This window comes from Pelecanus crispus, chromosome Z (genome assembly GCF_030463565.1).
Source record: "Pelecanus crispus isolate bPelCri1 chromosome Z, bPelCri1.pri, whole genome shotgun sequence".
Classification (NCBI taxonomy): domain Eukaryota; kingdom Metazoa; phylum Chordata; class Aves; order Pelecaniformes; family Pelecanidae; genus Pelecanus; species Pelecanus crispus.
In genome coordinates this window covers 35,658,948-35,678,328 of record NC_134676.1, presented here as the reverse complement: position 1 = coordinate 35,678,328, position 19,381 = coordinate 35,658,948, and positions in this window count along the sequence as shown.

Below are 19,381 nucleotides of genomic sequence, written 5' to 3'. Positions count from 1 at the left end.
AGCAAATGTAATTCAGCAGTTGGTGCGATGTTTAAGGCACAGTGTTATGTGTGTATGTTACAAATGTTAAAATTATTACCCTGTTATTATTTTACTAATAGCTCTAGTCTATTCTTTATCTCAGGTCACAGCATAGCATAGAATGTAGTGTGACCTAGCAAGAAAGTATTCTTATTTCCTTTCTCTTTCTCTTTCTTCCTCATATATCACAATTCTATTTGGTCTGTGCAGGAGGGATTTATGGGTTCAGTAAGCTGCTATGAAGTACCCTCATTAGCCTGGAAAGCTCAACATACAATCATTGTTCATTTTCCTGATATTCGTCCATGGTTTATTTTTCCCAGAATAAATGCATTCCTTCTGCTGCTAAACAACAGGTTCATTTTTGTTTGAGTCATGTTTTGGTGTATTATAATCTTCTAAAATACTACATATCCAACAGAATGTTATATTTAATGGAAGCTACAAGCAGATGTTTGCACAAAAACATATTCACCCCTTTGATCACCTTGGGAGACTATGGATGACTATGTTTTATTTCCACACAAATATTCGGAGCTTCTACACCTAGACTGTTTTCTATACAGCAGGGAAAAAAGAGATAATTTTAAATTATTCAGGATTTACATGCCATGTGCAATCCTCCTTGGGTGGCAAGATGCCAAGTATCACACATTAACAAAAACAGCCCACAGTAACCAGCTGCCTAGGATGCCCTTAGCAGAGCTAACACATTTCTTGGTCTTTTTAATATGCTCAGAGAAGCTAAATGCTGTGTGTGTTTTCACAGGAAGAGTGCATTGCTATATAGGAGGTGCTGGATCAGAAACTCATGCAGCAGGCAGGCACCTCTCACAGGAAACAATAGCAAAAATGAAGCAGAATGAGCACTGAACAGCACTTGACTAATCAGAATCTACCCCATACTTAGATGATCTTAAATAACTTGTTAAAATAAACTGAAGTTAGGCTGATTAATATGAGACGAGGATCTGACCTGAAATTTTTGTTAAGGTAGCACTGGAATGGCACTTCTTGATGCTGCTATAGGAAAAGCACTATCTCAGGGTATACATGTCAGGCAGCATTACCTGCTTGTCTGCTGTTTGGACTTGCTCTTCAGCTGCTGAGGAGGAGAACAGAGGCTAGTAGTAAAACAACATGTTTGCTTTTTTTCCTTTTTCTTGGGAGGGTTTCTTTCTTGCATAGTGCTTGTTAAAAGAAAAGAAAAGGAAAAAAAAAAGAAACAAAAAATAGCAAAAATGCAACAAAAATCCAGAAGCTATGCGAGTTAAAATGCTGTTTTCTCAGCTACTTGTAAGTAGGACCCCATATAATTTATTATAGTTAGGGTGAAGTCACCTGCAATGGTTTACAACAGTTCCCTCTAAAACAACTGCTCAATGAAAGAGGGGTAAACAGAACACTATGGATATTAGTAATCACAGATCATGCAGTGGAGTAATTGGTGGAAAAGAACTTACTAGTTCATAACAAATAGCTCATTAGTTCTTTTTGGAAAATAAAAATGGAAGCCCAACAGAAACCTGGTCTTTGATGGTGTTGAGTTAAGCACCTAACTGCTGCAATACTTCTCAGGTCTCCCTACAGTCACTTCAGTGTCATCCAGGATGCTGAGTGGGAAGATGCTAGTAAGAAATGTTTATGATAGGGTGATATTAAATCCAACCCACTAAAAGTCTTTAGTTGGGTGTTTTGGAAGGTGTGTTCATCCACTCAAGATTCAGCCAGGAATGCACTAATTAGGATGGATGACTTTGGGAGAGCTTTCTGGGTTCACTTTTTTCTCTTCGCTGCAGAGAATGAGATTGATTGCCTTCTGTGATAAAACAGGCTGGGATTTGTGGATGGAGGATAGCAGCGGATGACATGTATCTTGCCTTTAGTAAGACTTTTGACACCATCTTTCACAATATTCTTGTATCTAACTTAGCATATTACACTCTGCATGTGAGGCTAATTAGAGGGCTAAAGGAAACAGTTGGATGTTCATGCTCAGAAGGTCATGGTTAATGGATTGTGTCCTACAGCTATGGTCTTGTAGAGTCAGTCCTGGGATCTGTCATGTTTGACAACTCTACCAGTGACCCAGAGGAGGTGACAGAGGGCCCATGCATCAAGTTTGCAAACACCAAGAAAGACCTGTCAACACACACAAGGGCTGGACCACCATTCAGGTGGAGGTGGCCAGAGGAGATAGGGTCTGATGGGATCCCATGAAATTCATCAAGGACCAGGCCAAGTTTTACACTGGAAGGCAGAGTTCTTCAGGGGTGCAGGCTGGGGCTGATGGGGCCAGGGAACAGCTGCGGGGGATGGCCCTGTGCCCTGGCAGGCAGTGAGCTGAGCCAGGGCCAGCCACGCACCCAGGCAGCAAAGAGGGCCAACGATGCCTGGGGTGTGCGTGAGCAGGGCATGGGCCTGAGAGCCAGGGAAGGGCAGGGATAAGTGCTTATCAGACCACATCAGGATACCCTTTCAGTATCCAATTTTGGGTCCCCAGTGCAAAAAAAGTATATATGAATGAGCTGGCAGGACTTCAGCATTGCCTGGGGATATGAGCAGAAGACAGCCCCAAGAGCCAGGGAAGAGATTGTTCACTCTACGCTGTGTTCAGCAAATCACATAAGAATATCACCCTGCATGCAGGAAAGACATCAGCAAACTGGCTGGAGGTGAGAGGAAGCCATCAAGGCAGTGGGGCTGGATCCCTTGCCTTGTGAGGAGAGGCTGTGGGACTGGGGCTGGTTCAGCCAGGAGAAGGGACAGCTTCAGGGGCACCCAACAGCATCCCCAGCACTGGTGGGAGGGGATGAAGGAGACTAGCCAGGCTCTTCACAGGGATATTTGGTGGGAGGGCAAGAGGCAGTGGCACCAGCTGAAACATGAGTGGCTCAGGCTGGAGATAAGGAGAAGCCTTTCCCCCATCAGGACAACCCAGCAGTGGAGTAGGGGCCTAGGGCGGCGGGGCTGTCTTCATCCCATGGTGTTTCACGTTCCAGCTGGGTGAGGCCCTGAGCAACCTGGGCCTGTGGGTCTGAGCCCACAGCCAAGCCTGCTCGAGCCAGAGGCTGGGACTGGAGACCTCCCCAGGTCCCCAGCGGCCTGAATTGTCCTGTGATACTATACCTTCTAACTGCAAGTGGTTTGAACACTGCCTGTGTTTTACTCAGTAACAATGTATATAATAGATACAAACTGTTTTCAAAATAGGACCAGAAATCAGGTCTTCTCCTAACCAAGTACTGTACAGTGAAGTCACTTTTTTATTTCTTTTCACACTTTCCCACTCTCTCTTGCTCTTATATAGTGTCTGCTTGTTTCCTTTCTAAGCAAACACATTTTCAATAGGAGGTGTGGAAAATAACTTCTTTGGGGTGATTTGTGGTTCCTTTTGAGAAGTGTTCTTCCTTTCTGAAAGAATGGTTAAATCCCCTCACACCAATAGTGCTGCAGATGCATTGAAAAACTTACAGAATTACTTAAAATTCTAAAAATAAGTTTTTGAGAAATGCCTATGTATGTGTCTTGCTAAAGTCTGGGATGGGCAATATAAAAATAACTGGCTTTTTAAAAATTCTGCAATTTCTGAAAAAGAATAAAAACAATAAATATTGATTCTTCCTATGGAAAATTGAGGGTTTCTTTGGGTTGGTTTTCATTTTTTTTTCCTTGCTTATTTAAAACATTTTATTCTCATTTCAGCTGTTTTTGCCTTCATGTAATTTTATGGAATATAAAGTAATTTCCAATTTGATACTGAAGACACCATGTCCAGAGAAGTTTACTTTCCAGTAATTACTGGAAATTCCAGAAATTACTGTTACTTTCCAGTCATACTGAAGACTGGTTTTGACTGTTCTGGTTCACAATGGTTCTGGTTCACAATTGGTTCACAAATGTAAGTGAACTTATAAAGAATAGGTGAATTTGGTGAATTTAAATTATATTCTTTAAACTCAGCCCTTCCTAGGCAATGCGTCTCAACAGAATGTTAAACTAAAGTTGTCTGACCAGCTCTGCTCTACGTCCTTCTCAAGGTCTTACCTATTGACTTTGCAATAAACCCACCCCTAGAAATCAGAAAACTGAGAAATGTTAGGCTTAGATTCATTGGGCAAAAATTTCAAATAATCCAATAATGGGATAAGCCTCTACCACTCAGTTTTCTAACTACTATTTTACTTTATTTACTTAAAACTTGAGTAGATACAGAACTGGTGTGGAACTCTGATCTGACATAGCTCTGATCTTTGCTGCAGTGTGATTATTCTGATCCTAATCTAAGCCAATCCATTTAGATGCAGTGGCAAATCTTACCTAGCTGCTGCTAGAGAAATCAATTTAATTCAGTTTTCCATGGAATCTGATGTAATTAATTTAATTCTAATACTGGTAGTATATATGTTATTATTTATCTGGCTTAACTACGGTGAAGTGCTCCACTTTTCTATTCTTTTTGTAGCATTATAATACTCTAAACAGGAAGGAAAGATCTGACCTACTAATATACGACTCAGGGAATGAAATATCCCTTGTCTGAATATGCTTTGTTGTTGCACAGAAACCCTGGGAAACCATATAAACTGAACAATAAAATTTCCTCTGCAACTGAAAATTAAAGGTTGGTCATTTGAAACAAAAATGGGAGGACTGGAAACAGACAGGCCTCAAGCACCTGAAAGAAGATTGTTGGAAGAATTGTATACTTTTGTGTACTTGCTGTTGTATTGCTTCATATTTTTACAGGAGTTGTACAGAAGATTTTAAGTGACATAATATTTACCATCCCTCAGTGAATGAAAGAATAAGTATTCTTGCATTTTCACAGTCAAAATAATCAATTTAGTAAAATTAGCCTCCCTACAGTGCGATTTCGTGTTTTGGTGGATATTGTGAAAAAACCCAGCAATTTTGTAAGCAAGTTTCTTTAGCAGTTTATTGTCTTTTTGTGTGTGTGTGTTTACAGATGGCCAGTGTTCAACAGTAGGTTATTAATTCTCTTTTTTTGACAGAAAATTCAAACAGAAGGAACTAAATGTGCATTTTTGTAGTTCCTTATCACAGAGTAGTTTGTCCATCTTTTGATGAGTTAAATATTATAATACTTTTGTCAAATTTCAGTCTGATCTCTAATAAAAACCAAACCAAACCAAACCAAAAAACTAAACCAGAAAACCCCGTAACAAAGAAAAAGAAAATTAGATATTTCCATTCTATACCTATTTCTGTTCTACTTTAGCACCCAATATTTTTCTAGAGGTAGAAATGCGTGCACTGTGGCAATGTGTTATTTCAGTAAAAAATTAAAAGCTTGTGGGATTTTTGTTTGTTTTTTTATTGGGTGTCTTCCCCCACCCCCACCCCCAAAGAAATTATACTGCTGTGAATGAAGAAACCAGCTATCTACATGGGAGACCTTGCTAAACGGAGAAGAGCAAAGAATACTTGAATGGAAGAATATTACACGTCTGTCTGTCTTTCCCACAAGATATATATCTTAAAGAAAACCTTGACACTTTCTGGTAAAACCTGTCAGTTTCTGAAAAATATAATATATGACCATTTTTTCCTTTGGAATTTTGTCTAATATATTGGAGATTGGCTCTATGGGTAATATGTGATGTAGCTTTTTCTTTGCTCTTTCATCTTGAGGAAGAACTTTGCGACATTCAGCAGAATATTGGCATATTGTAAAAAAACAGCTAATTTCATGTAGTTTGCACTCAATTGCTAAGTTCAAGGGTACTATATGTTTCTCTGGCAACTCCAGATATTAGTAGTCTAGTAAATGCAAGCTAATGTGGGAAAATCAAAATGCAAAAACAGTAGTCTTTTCAAAAATTAAGACCAAACACTTAAATTAGTTAGATTTATTAATCTCTGGAAATCTTTGCACAGAAGCAGCTCTGACTAACCTAGGAGTCTTCAGTATGTACGTGTGGGTCAGGATTGAACCTCTGTTTTAGACTGTGGGGTATCTCAATTAATCAGTTCGATATGGCATTGTTTCTTGCCATACGGACAAAAGACAATAATTAATAACATATATTTTTCATGTTGTCATCCCAACACTAAACCAGAAAATTCCACTGCTGCTAGGGGTCCAATTTTAAGTGTCCAGAAAAGAGGAGAACACCCCTAAAATAAATAAAAATACCCCAAAACTTTTGTGGCTGCCTGTTCGAAAAAGTTCTGACAATTCTGAACATCTTTAAAAGAATATGCTTTGCTTTCTTTTCTTCACTCATCTGATATCACTACAGAAAGTACTATGTATTCTATCATTTACTATGTGTGTAAACTGAGGACAAGGCCCTAAAAGCACAGAGCCCAGCATAACCAAGGAACAGAAGAGAAAAATGGATGGTCTAAAATGATGGAAGGAGCATCACACTGAAAGCAGACAGAAAGAAATGGATGCTAGTAATATGCATAAATGGAGAAAGAGTATGTGCAGCAAAAGAAAGACTGATTTGCAGCCTGTGATACTAGCTTATACCCTATGATTTTGAAGACCAAGGAGATTCTAGCTCCTGAATGGTCATCTGATAGACTATATTAATTTTATTTTCTCTCTCTCTAGCAGTAAAACAAGTAAGAAAGCTTACTCTCTATACTTTTTGGACTGACAGCAGTCAGAGTTCCAAGCTATGACCAAACAATAAATGTAGTTCTGCTTTTCACTAGTATAGGAAGCAATGAAAACAGCCAGAAGGTGGCAGTTTTAGACCATTTTGGAAAAGGGCTGTCAATGGCTTTGAGCATAACTGGACTCCTGCTCTGTGTTCTGAGATTCAATCCAGAAACAATCTGAAAGATAATTTTAAATTATTTATTCAGTAATATAGTTATGAAATAAAAAGGACCTTTCACCCCAAGAATGGTAATTTCAGCCCTATTTAGCTTTAATCTAAATGCAAAGGCTACTACTGAGAAAACAGCAGTTTCTTCAGAAGCTGCTCAATTTACTATATAGAAATTTTGAGACAAAATAACTACATTTTCAGCTAAGACATGCCAATGTCTTTGGAATCCATCAAGGCAACAGCACCCACCTTCTAGCTATACCTAGAAATCCCAAATTTTAGTCTAGTTCTTGGTATGGCTTCTAATTTGTTCAGATGATTTAACTTAGATGTTTGTGGGGTTGTTTTTGTTTGTGTTTTTTGTTTTTTTTTTTTTTTTTTGCTAAGACCTACTTTTTCAGGCTACAGTTATGTCTGGGAAAGGGCAATACTCAAGAAAGTAAAGCCAATTGCTTGTACCAATATACCAAAGAGAGACAATTAGACAGAGAGGAAATAAACTTTGCTTCTGAGAAGCATGGGTTGCCAAAGGAGCTCAGAATTAGGCCCTTAAAGATCATCATGAGGTCATGGGTAAAAGTATTTGGTAAAGTTTACAGACATATTTAATTTTTGTTTTAGCAAAACAAATTCTTCGTTTAAAGATGCAACTCCAAGGAACACTAGTATGTGTTTAAGTCCTGAAGTATTTGTTAGTGAAAACTGCAATGAAACATCTAACTTCATAAAGAAGAAGCACATGTTTGCAGGATTAGGGTATGTGGTAGGGTATCTTCACCCTACAGCTTCTCCCACCGGTGAACACGTAGTATCATGCGTGATGTGCCATATCAAACAGGCTGCCATACAAACTAAGCTTTGGAAAGATGTGTGACCAGAAAAAACCCAGCATATTACAACAGAAAAAACTTCTGACTTTTCGTATAACTTTAGTCAAAGGATTTCTGTCTTTATAGATACCTGAAAAAAGAACCCTTGAAATAGAACTCCCCTGTGCTCTCCTTGAAAACTTTTCCAAAGGACAACTGACCCCTTTTTGTTCTCACTTTACACTACTATCAGTCATGAAGAAAATAATACTTTAAGAAACTCAAGGACATAAAGCAAAAAGTTGGTAAAAAGCATAGAAACAGAGAAAAGAGAACAGGGCATATTCAGCTGGGAGGTCATGTTGGACTACAGGGGAAGAAAGGAGGGAACTAAGGTTCTGGATTTTAAAAGAGGGCAAACTTTGATGAACTGAAGGAACTGTTAGTAAAGTCAATTGGACTGAAGAGCTCAGGGAATGTGAGAGAGGCCTGGAATTTCTTTCAGTCAAACTATTAAAACTATTACAAGTTGTGTATCCCAAGAAAGGGAAAAGATTACAGGGAGGGTGCAAACCCACATGGCTGAATAAGCAGCTCAAGAAAGATATAGTGAATAAGCAGAGAGCTTAGGAGAAATGAAAAAAGAAATTATTTGCAATTCCCTAAAAGGCAAGACGGTGAGAAATTAAGTAAAAATTAATAGAAGTCATATTTGAGGGCCTACACCTTGCTCTAGCAAAGTTTGAGACAGCAAATCAAATAGCAAAAGGCACTTTAAACCTTAAAGTGAAAATAGAAATGGAAAAGGCCTTGTGAGAGTGTGAGAGGGGAGTAGAAGATATATAGATCTCCAAGTTGAATCGGTCATTTTCTTAAGGTTTCCAAAATGAAGATTCTGTTAATCTCATATACAAATACCGTATGGATGCTGGCAAACTTGAGTTTTGCTATACCATAGAGAGTGTGCAAGATTTTTCTGCTTTCTCCTAGGATTGTGTGTGGACAGTAGTCCAAACTAGCAGCATTAAATTGCACATTGTCTTCTGGATCAGCTACTCTAAAAATAGGCAGAGGAAGTGCTGTCAAGTTTCTTTCATCCTTTTCAGATTTGAGGAAAGCAAGAGGCATGATTATTCTTCTATACTGCATTTTGGGCTTTACAGTACTGCAGTAGAAAATAGTGTCTTTGTTGCATACTTACATATTTGCTTTACTTCGTGACCTCTCACAAGTCTTCAGCCTAACTAAATAGTATTGCATGTCCAGTGCTACATCCTGTAACACCTCACCATTTCAATATTGGCTATTTGGGTGGAAATGCCTCAGGTTCAAGATTAAAAAGACAAAAAAACAATCTTCACCCCATAAGCTCCTAAACAGATTAAACTATTAAGAGAGAAATAGAAGAAATGACAATAATAAAACAAAACAAAACAAAACAAAACAAAACAAAAACCAAAACACATGCCGCCTCCACTCCACCCCCACAATCCAAACTGACTTACAGAAAATTCAATGTTTGAGAGGAAGGACAGTGAAGGAAGCCATACATAAAAAACTGATGCAGAGAAGTCTACATTTTACACCACCACAGAAATAAATCCTTCCCAACACTCCTTCTGTATTAATACTGTTTTGCTTGATCCATACACTTCCTCAAGCAGAACTCAGGGATTGGTAGCAATACGGGCTAGCTCTTCCTGTCACCACATCCTGAAGAGCTTTAGAGAGGATGTCATAGGTAGGGAGACTGAAGCGCAAAGAAGTAAAATGTATCATCCAGAGTCATACCCACCCAAGGTAATAGGAACAGAATGCTGGTTTTGGAGTGAGAGACATTAAAAAGTTTGTTCTTCTGGGACTTAGTAGATTTAGCACCTTCCTAACATCTCCCTTATTAAGTACCTAGTCAATACAGTGCATATGGCAATGATGTTATTTCCTCACAATACTTAGTGAATTCAGTAATGAAAATATATTAGTTTGTAAGTAATTTTTCTCCTAAGCTACAGAAAATGGAAAATAGCCTCCATTCACAGACTTCAGTTTTGCATTTATAACTTGTACTTATAGGTAAAAAGTCATCTGTCATTCAGAAACTGTGAAAATTAAATAAGTATGAGGGTAATCAGAGCAGAATTTTAAGTAAAAGCTCACTTTCTCCCTTATGTGGTCTGACCATAGCTTCCTTTCTCTCCTTCAGTAACTTTTGTTTCTTGCTCTTCTCCTTCAAACCTTTCTGCTTCTGCTCCAGCCATCTATCAAAACCTCTGTAGGTTTCTGCTTTTATGTTGATCACCTTATGGTACTGATTTACAGAGGACTTATTTTTTAAGCATTGGTACTTTCAAAGTTCAGGTTGTCTGAGATATGGGTTATCTTTATAATACCTCTCAGAGAATTTGAACTATGTCATCACAACAATGTTCATCATAGTTCCTATTGAAAATATGTTTAGCACTTTCCCTCAAGTCAAGTTCATTGACTTCAGTATGAACTTGATCCATCAAGTACATAATGTACTATGCAAACTTCAGAACAAAGCTCATTTTTAAGTACAGGAAATATAAGCCACAGTGAAAACTGGAAGTAAAAGATGCTGGCCCTGATAAAAGATGCACATACAATTTAAATGACTTCATAGCTTTTAAAATATCCATCACAATTTAAATTAATTCATAGCTCTTAAAATGTTCATTACTTTGAATCTGCTTGAGATTCCTTTGTAAAAAAAAAAGAGTTCTTGAAGGCCTGTAAGGTTGCAGGAGCCTACACTTACTAGAAAAGAAGAGATTCATGCCATTCAGCAGCTATTTTCTGGCCTTTATTCTGCTTCTCTGCACATGCTTGTTTCGATGAAAATCAACGTAGTATAAAGTGCCAACACAAAGCTTGGTTTTGGATTTAGTGGTGCAGAAAGACCCAGGGTAAAATTTACCTTCCATGAAACAAGGCTTCTAACTGCTGTCCTTGCCTTCAACCTAACACATATGATCTGTTTATATTCCTTATTTCTTTTAGGCCTTTTCCACTAGAAAGACCAACAGGACTTTTGTATAAGGTAATATTTGAAGTCTGGGGTCTCAGTTTCTTTTCAGGAATAAACTTTAGGTGTGACTCTGTGTGTTCAGCCCAAATCCCATCTAAAGAGAAGTCTTGCCTTTTAGAAAATGCTACTGGGAAGGACTTTTGAACATTTAGCTTGGGTTTTGATTGTAGGTAGTGGGCAGCATATTTCGTTTTGAAAAAAAGAAAATGAAAAATTACCCTATATTTCATATCATACTGAAGCTAGGCAGATAACAAACTACACTTTTCATTGTTCTTTTAATGAAAGAATGGCTTTGCCAGTGCAAAAGTTCAACTTGTCATGAAGAGAATCAAGGACGCTGTGTAGTCTGTGTGTACCCAGATTATACTTACTGAATAGAATACTTGCTCAAAGCAAAACAAAAATGCAGCAGCCCAAAATACATAGTTTAGGGCACTCAGAGCTCAAAACCTCATTTATGGCTTTAAGAGTCATCATTTGGATCAGTTCTTTCAAGGGATTAAGACAGCTTTGTACATCTATCCTTCAATAGCATGGTGTAATTCTTCACAGCTTTCTTGGTGGTTTAGCCAATGCTTTTCAGTCGTTAGGCAATATAGCTCTTTTTTTCTACTTAGTCAAGAACAACTTGAAAAATAAGTGAATGAATGCCTACATTCTGATGCAGGCTTTTTTTGCAGGTGGTGCACAGAAGAACCCTGTACTATTGTGTGTATAAGTGTTTGGGAGGAAAATACATCAAGGAGATCCAGTTTAGGAAAAATGTAAATACAAACTTGTGAATGGCTAGTATTGTTGTCTATCCACAAAACAGGCAGAAAATACAGTGTTAAATTCATGACCATTTGCTGGTTCATAAACTTTGGAAAACATTGCTATTTATTATTCACTTACATCCACAAGCCTGAAATCAATGCAATTTCCAAATCTACTGACTATACCTCTAGATCTTAGACTGTAGGTATGGGTTAATTTCAGGAACAATTCTCACTGGAATTGTGGGTGTTCAAAGCCGAGGGTTTTTTATAGCCTACTGGAAATAAATGGTAGCAAAGCTACCAATTTAGGTTCCCATTTGACCTCAGAAGATGTCACAGATCTGTGACGATTTTTAAGGCTCACATTTTCTTCAGAGTAATAAAAGACAACTCAATACAATCTGTGTATTAAGTCAGAGTCTTCACACACCTTTACCTCTCTTCACCAGGAGAAATTCACTTAAGCCCCATTAAGTTTCCAGTTAATTCTTATTCAGTTCTTTTAGTCTTTGTGACTATTCATATCATGCTTTTTCACATTTTGCAATGGTGGGGATACATGTCACCTCCAAGGCAGTGGGCCTGCTGCTGCTGAAGAAACTATCAGACAATTACATTTTATGTTAGAATTTGGGATGGAATGAAACCCGCTGGGTGCAAAAGCAGCTATATTTATACTTGTCTCTTGAATGAATACAGACCCAATTTTTTTTGTTGTTATCTGTTTACATCCTCAGCATTTCAAAACTTTATTCTATTTATTCATATTTTACCCACTTGGCCATTTGTGCAAGAAAACATGTGAATTCAGGTAATTTGTATTTCTCATACACAACTGGGAGGCTGCTTTTTTTGAGATATCTGGTATGCAAGTCCCTGTCTTCACTTGAGCTGCCAGTATTAATTCTCCTTTGAAACAAAAATTTCATGGTGGACCATTAACTCTGATTTGTCTGCATGACACTCACTGCGGCTATATCCTCCTGTCAAGAAAATGATTTTTCTGACAATCAAAGATGTTTCTGCCAACTCAGTGGCAAAGATATCTCAAATACTGATTCTATAAAGCCTGTCTCACTATTTCTGCTTTCTTTCTGGTGTCCTTTGTGGAATTCTGGTTTTTCTTGTTAGGTCTTTTTAAACTCCGAGAAGCAATTTTGAATCTTAAAGATGGAAAAGGGAGATAAACTTGATTAATTCCCTTTGGAGAAAAACAAACTTTAATATCTTTTCAGATTGTATAAAATTTAAAATATGTTTTTCCTTCTTGATGAAAAGCTCACTCAATTTCCTGTGGAAACTGAGCAGAAAAATGTCATGGGTTAGACATAGTCAGTGCCACAGACCAAAGGAGTGAAGAGGACATACCATCCTGAAAGCTTTTGTAAACTAAGATTGTATGCCAGTGATTCCAGTGGGCAAGAGAACACCATCCAGAGAGCTTCTGTCATGGGTTTTCTCTCATATCATCCCATCCTTCCTGCTTGACATTGAAGACAGTGACATCCCACATAGGCATTTCTTCTGCCATTGGAAAGGATGGTATTACTCTCTGTACTAATAAGTTTTTACTGTTACTTTAGAACTGGTGCTGTTGTTGAGCTGAGAAGACATTTATTTGCACAGCTCCACAGGTGTGTCTTTATGAACCATAAAGAACTCTTGTATGCAGAACTGTGCCAATAATGGATTTACCTACTTAATAAGGGGGTTTTTGGGGGAAAAAAATCAGGTTTTTCCTTTTTTTTTGTTTTTTTTTTCACTGTGAAGAACCAAAATCACATGATGTCTGCTCAAAATGGCATAGATATGTCATTTCTTAGCCTTACCAAAAGGAAAACAATCAAACAGACAGTTAATTTATGAGGTTCAGACATTGTGAGCTGGTCTAGTTTAGTTGTAGATGTGTCCAAAGCCATTTGCTTCCCTTTAAAAGATAAAAGTGTGTTTATTTATTTTTTTAGCATATCTGCAGTTCCTTCAAAATGCAAAATACATGAAGCTTTTTTTATATTGGTTAAAAAAAGATAGTCTTCCAAGATTTGATGCCTGGGATATCTGCCCCAGCTGGGGAATAAATTTACACAAGTAGGATAAAATGCAGTTTAACACAGAAATTGTTTGGTAACATTAGTTAAACAAGTTAATGTTCATAAGCATTTAATTAGGAGTATTACCTAGGGAGGCATCATGTTAATATGCATCACTGCAATGGAGAGGAAGCAGTGAGTTTGCAAACAGAAGTTTCTTTTTTAAAAAAAAAAAATTAGAGAGACAAATTAAAAAGGAAATAATTGTTGGAAATAGGAAATATCAATGGATATAATGGGAGTTACCTGTAATCACCAAGAAAAGAAAACTTAAGGGATATGATCTCATGCTGTAAACATTTTTAAGATAACATTTAAATAAATAATGGGAATTCTTTGTCATTTCTGATGACAATAAGACAAATATAGCTGCCAGAAGCTATGGGAAGGAGATGACAGTTAGAATATGTGGAAACAATGGTATCAAATACATTTTAAAAGAGCATTAAAACCAGATGAGATGGAGGCTGAAAGAGGGGTGCACTTTCTTTACATAGAAGAGTAAACAAGTTAATACAGCAATGGAAGTGGTCTGAGAATAGTTGCTGCAGAAAAAGGCCATGAACATTGTCATATTAACTTTAGTATCTGAAAGAATAAAATATTTCAGTTTAGCCCCAGGTCTATGATTATCTGTTGGGTACAAGAGACTTTTTTTTTTAATATGTGTTTGTCTGCAAATCCTATCTATAAACCCAATCTTTAATCCAAGAATACTGTATGTAATAAGAAAAAAAATCAATCAAAACCATATTATCTTGATCAAACACAGGGTTTGAAGAATTACATGTATGAATCTCCTAAATGACAGGATTTGCCTTTACAGAATAGCAATTATCTTAGATGTAGATTATATTCACTCAAACTTTTTTATTTTACTCATTTATAATTACATCTCCCATTAAGTATTCTATAATCTGTTGATGAAGTGATTAATTCTGAAACCTCTGAACCCTGTTTAAGACATTAATCATTTTGTGGTAAATTAGCTTAAGGCCTTTTTTCTTCAAATTTGTAAGTTTCTGTTGTGTCTGTTTTCCACCTCATTGCTGCCTCTGCATGAAGAAAACAACACCTTAGGTGTAAAGCTATTGCTGCAAAAATTCACATCTCAGTCAGAAATAGTTTTCTATTCAAAGACTGTAATGAAAGAATTCTAAAGAATCCAACCTAGATGGTTGGACTAGTTTTATTTCTGTTCATTTTTACTTTATCAAGTGAAAATTCTGAATTTTTACTAAAAATTATAAATACTGTACATATGTATGCTTAATATGTTTTTAATAAGGAAAAATCCATGCCTAAAATTGGAATTAGATCTCAGTAGTTTGGGTTTTTTGCCTAATTCTCAGACTGTACTTTCAATTTGCAAAATTCACTTGTTATCATCTGGTTTTCATTTTCAAATAAAGACAGTTTTCATAAGTATTGTGACTTAATACAACAAGAATCTGATCCAACAGGAGCAAGACCAAAGTCTAACTTTTAAAGCTAGGTAATCAATTAACATAAAGCAGTGAAACTCTGCAGAATAAGAACGGAGTTAGCTTTATAAATACAAGCTACAAATGCATTATTCAAACACTTTAGTTTAAATCTATGCTGCATATTCACCTGACGACCTAAGAGATCCTAGGTATCTCTGTTCCTCCCTTCACTCTGCTTTCCCTTGTTGCCCCTCCATCTTTCTTTCTGCATGAAATCTAATAGAGAGGCACTTAATGTCAGTCAACATTGCTTTATGTAGAAATTATTTGGTTCAACAATCTCATTACAGTTTTGCAAAAATAGGTTTAATGAGTAAAGATAACTAGCAGAAGTAAATGTATGCTATGTTGACTTACTACAAGATGTAAACAAATTGTATTGAACTGCATGAATAAAAATAACAAAAAAAAATGTTAAATTGATTAACCATGTAATTAGTTGTCAAGCTTCCAAAAAAAGTCATCAATAAACATCAGTACTGAATGGGGGTTTTATTAGTGAGAATTTTGCTCACTACAGAGGTTACAGAGGTCACTACAGAAGATATCCCAAAATATCAAGGGGAAAATGCCTTTTTAGTGAGAGACTATTGACTCAGAAGACAGATATTTTAAGTGTTCGGTTGTTTAAAGTTATCAAAATGAGAGACCAAGGAATGGCAGAAAGAAAACAGAAGATTCTAATTTGCTTTTTAACAGAGAAAGACCTCAGCAAAACAGCAGCTGTAGCACACGCTGAGACGATTTAGAACAGGATCTGTATTTTGAGATTGTGTCAGTGAGGATGCCTGAGCACCGGTGCAGGGACACACACTACCAAAATAATCATAGGCTCCAACTCGCAAGAGGACTTACCAGTCTTCTGTGCTCATGTGTTCTCCAGAGTTCATTGCCACCCAGAAAACAAACCCAATGTGGGGAATTGCCAGAAGAGAACATGGAACAAAATGGAAAGCATCTTTACACATGATTTAGTCTATGATGCAATTGTGTGGTCAGTGCAATGCACATATCTCTCCTCATTCCTTTCTCATCCTATCTGCAAAAAGATGTAGTAGAACAGGAAAAAATATAGAGAGGTGTTATTAAGAAAATCACAGATACTAATGTCTTCCACATGGGGAATGATTAAAGCAGCAAGTGAATAGGTTAGTATTTTCCAGTTTAGAAAATATAAAAAAGGAGAAGCAGTGGGATGCAAAGTTGTGTGTAGCATAGGAAAGGGAAGGATATCTTCAGATATGATAAAGTGTGGGCATCAGCTAGAACTAGAAAATAGCAAGTTCAGAGTGAACAGGAGGAGGTGCTTCTTTACACTGGTATTAGATCTCAGTGGTGCATTTCCTTGCCAACAGACATTTCAGATGCTAAAAATTAACATGAGTGTAGAAAGGGCGATGAGGGAAATTCATGGTGAAAGAAATTCAAGGGTTGTTACATAAAATGATAGGATGTATCTGGATCAGGAAGCATCTGAAAAGAGAGTTCCAAGGAGAGGAAGTTTCTGCAAAAACAGCACTATAGTTTTGCCCTGTTCTTATGTTTTTCCAGTGTGACATAGTTAGAGAAGATAATAGGATAGAAAGATGTTATGGTTGATGTTGCAGACCCTCTCTCTGTTTTTGTGATTTGGTTCATTACAGCACAAGTGTCTTTTAAAGTACAAGCTACAGCATTAAAATCAGGGGCAAATGTGTAAACACAATGGTTCACCTTTTACAGCCTATGCAGTCATCAAGTCTTTTGACCACAATCTTATTTACACATTGCATATTTGAGACCGTAATTACCTCATGATCAGAGCTTCAAAAAGAAATTTATCTCTTAAATTATCTCAATAATTATGTAATCTATGTAGTCATATAAGCATTCATTCCAATTATTTTCAGAGACTTTGAATCAGGTAGTGCTTTTCTTGATGTTTGTTTAATATCATGTAGTTCTGTAAAGGAACTTTCTGTCATGTCAGTAGCTAAGGATAACAAACTTTTGAACAAAACTGCCATTCCCTTCCCCCTAAAGACAACCCTTCACATTTTGGGTTTTGGGGGTTTTTTTTGGGTTTTGTTTTTTTTTTTTTACAAGGTCTCATTTTATTATAGGAGTGTAGGGGATAAACTGCTATGATTACAGTGTTTTATATCTAGAAATCTCAATCCAATTTATTTAATTTATTAATAAAGTCTCTTGACATTCCAGTGTGATAGGGAGGCACTGTTTTTGCCCAAAGGAGTCAGAAGCAAAATGAAAAAGAGAAAGAGCACGTTAACTCAGTTGGGAGCAACAAGAAATTGTCCATACAAGGCAGTGAATCTTCCTGAAAAAAGATGTAAAAAAAATGATAAGGTAGAAAGGAGCATTGAAAGGAAAGGAAGATGGGCAAATTCAAATACTATATCCAAAGAAATTTATGTTGCCTATGAGAAATTCAGCTGTAGAATATTAAACACAAATAAAGGTTTCTGGTTTTGGGTAGGGTCTTCAGATTTTCTCTCAGAATTTCAAGTGGAATACAATAGGCTATAAGATATTATTTCTTATTGTAATCTCAATTTTTCTTTTTTAAATTATTCTCGTTGCCATCTTTTGGTACCAAGCTCACCTTCATGATATTAAGAGGCTCTGCAGACTGGGAGAAATATAGCAGTACAATGCCCTGTTATATTTGCTGAAAGAGTTTACCTTATAGTATAGATGGATTATTGGTAGCAATAGGCAGACTATTGGAGGAAATCTAGAAATCTTAAAAAATCTAAAAAAAAAGAACTTTTCAAATGGTTCTTCATCAGAATTTATGTATCTGATTGTCTCTCTGGATGTTTGGGAAAGCATCCAGGTTAACAGCATATTAGGAAAATAATCACACATGTAATGACATTTGTATGCAGAATGTTGGCTCATAGTAAATATTGATGCTTGTCCATATGAATCTTGTTCAGTCTTGTTACTTGATGTATAGAGAAATATTTGAATTTATTTGAGGTAGTTTATAAGGCAACATGTTCAGAGCACAACTGCTCTACCATGTACCTCATATCTTATAGAGTCATAGAATCATAGAATTGTTTAAGTTGGAAAAGACCTTTAAGATCATCCAGTCCAACCAGTAACCTTACATTACCAAGTCCACACTAAACCAATCAAGGGTAGACTAGACTAAACCATGTCCCAAAGTGCCATATCTACACATTTTTTCAATGCTTCCAGGGATGGTGACTCCACCACCACTCTGGGCACCCTGTTCCAATGCTTGACTACCCTTTCCATGAAGAATTTTTTCCTAACATACAATCTAAACTTCCCCTGGCACAGCTTGAGCCCATTTCCTCTTGTCCTATAGCTAACTACTTGGGAGAAGAGACCAACACCCACCTCACTACAACCTCCTTTCAGGTAGTTGTAGAGAGCAAGAAGGTCTCCCCTCAGCCTCCTCTTCTCCACACTAAACAACCCCAGTTCCCTCAGCCGCTCCTCATAAGACCTGTGCTCCAGACCCTTCATCAGCCTTGTTGCCCTTCTCTGAACACGCTCCAGCACCTCAATGTCTTTCTTGTATTGAGGGGACCAAAACTGGACACAGTATTCCAGGTGCGGTCTCACCAGCACCGAGTACAGGGGAACAATCACTTCCCTGCTCCTGCTGGCCACACTATTCCTGATACAGGCCAGGATGCTGTTGGCCTTCTTGGCCACCTGGGCACACTGCTGGCTCATGGTCAGCCAGCTGTTGACCAACACCCCCAGATCCTTTCCAGCCAGGCAGCTTTCCAGCCACTCTTCCCCAAGCCTGTAGTGTTGCATGGGGTTGTTGTGACCAAAGTGCAGGACCCGACACTTGGCCTTGTTAAACCTCATACAGTTGGGCTTGGCCCATCGATCCAGCCTGTCCAGGTCCCTCTGCAGGGCCATCCTACCTTCCAGCAGACCGACACTCCCACCCAACTTGGTGTCTTATTACAGGCTAATTTATATTGCAGGCTATTCTAATAACCTTCTAAATGCTGATAGATGGGTTGGGGTTTTTTTTGTAAAACGAACTAACAGACGTACAAATAAACAATCAAAAACCCCCAAATTTGAGGAACCTAAATTTGAGTAACTATTTCCTGTTTGGATTTCTCACTTGGAATAGATGATCTAAACCCCATACAGGGCTTTTACTTTAAAACCTGAAGTGCCACTTAGAATACTTAGGAGGATCCTGGACATCTGTGTGTCCCCCATGAAATATGAATCCCACATCTTTTGGGAGAGGCAGCTGGAAGACAAGTGAGTTTCCATAGGATGCCTCAAATGACACTAGATGTTCACATATGTGCAACTGAATTGCTTCCAGAGTTTTCAGGTGTTGCTGT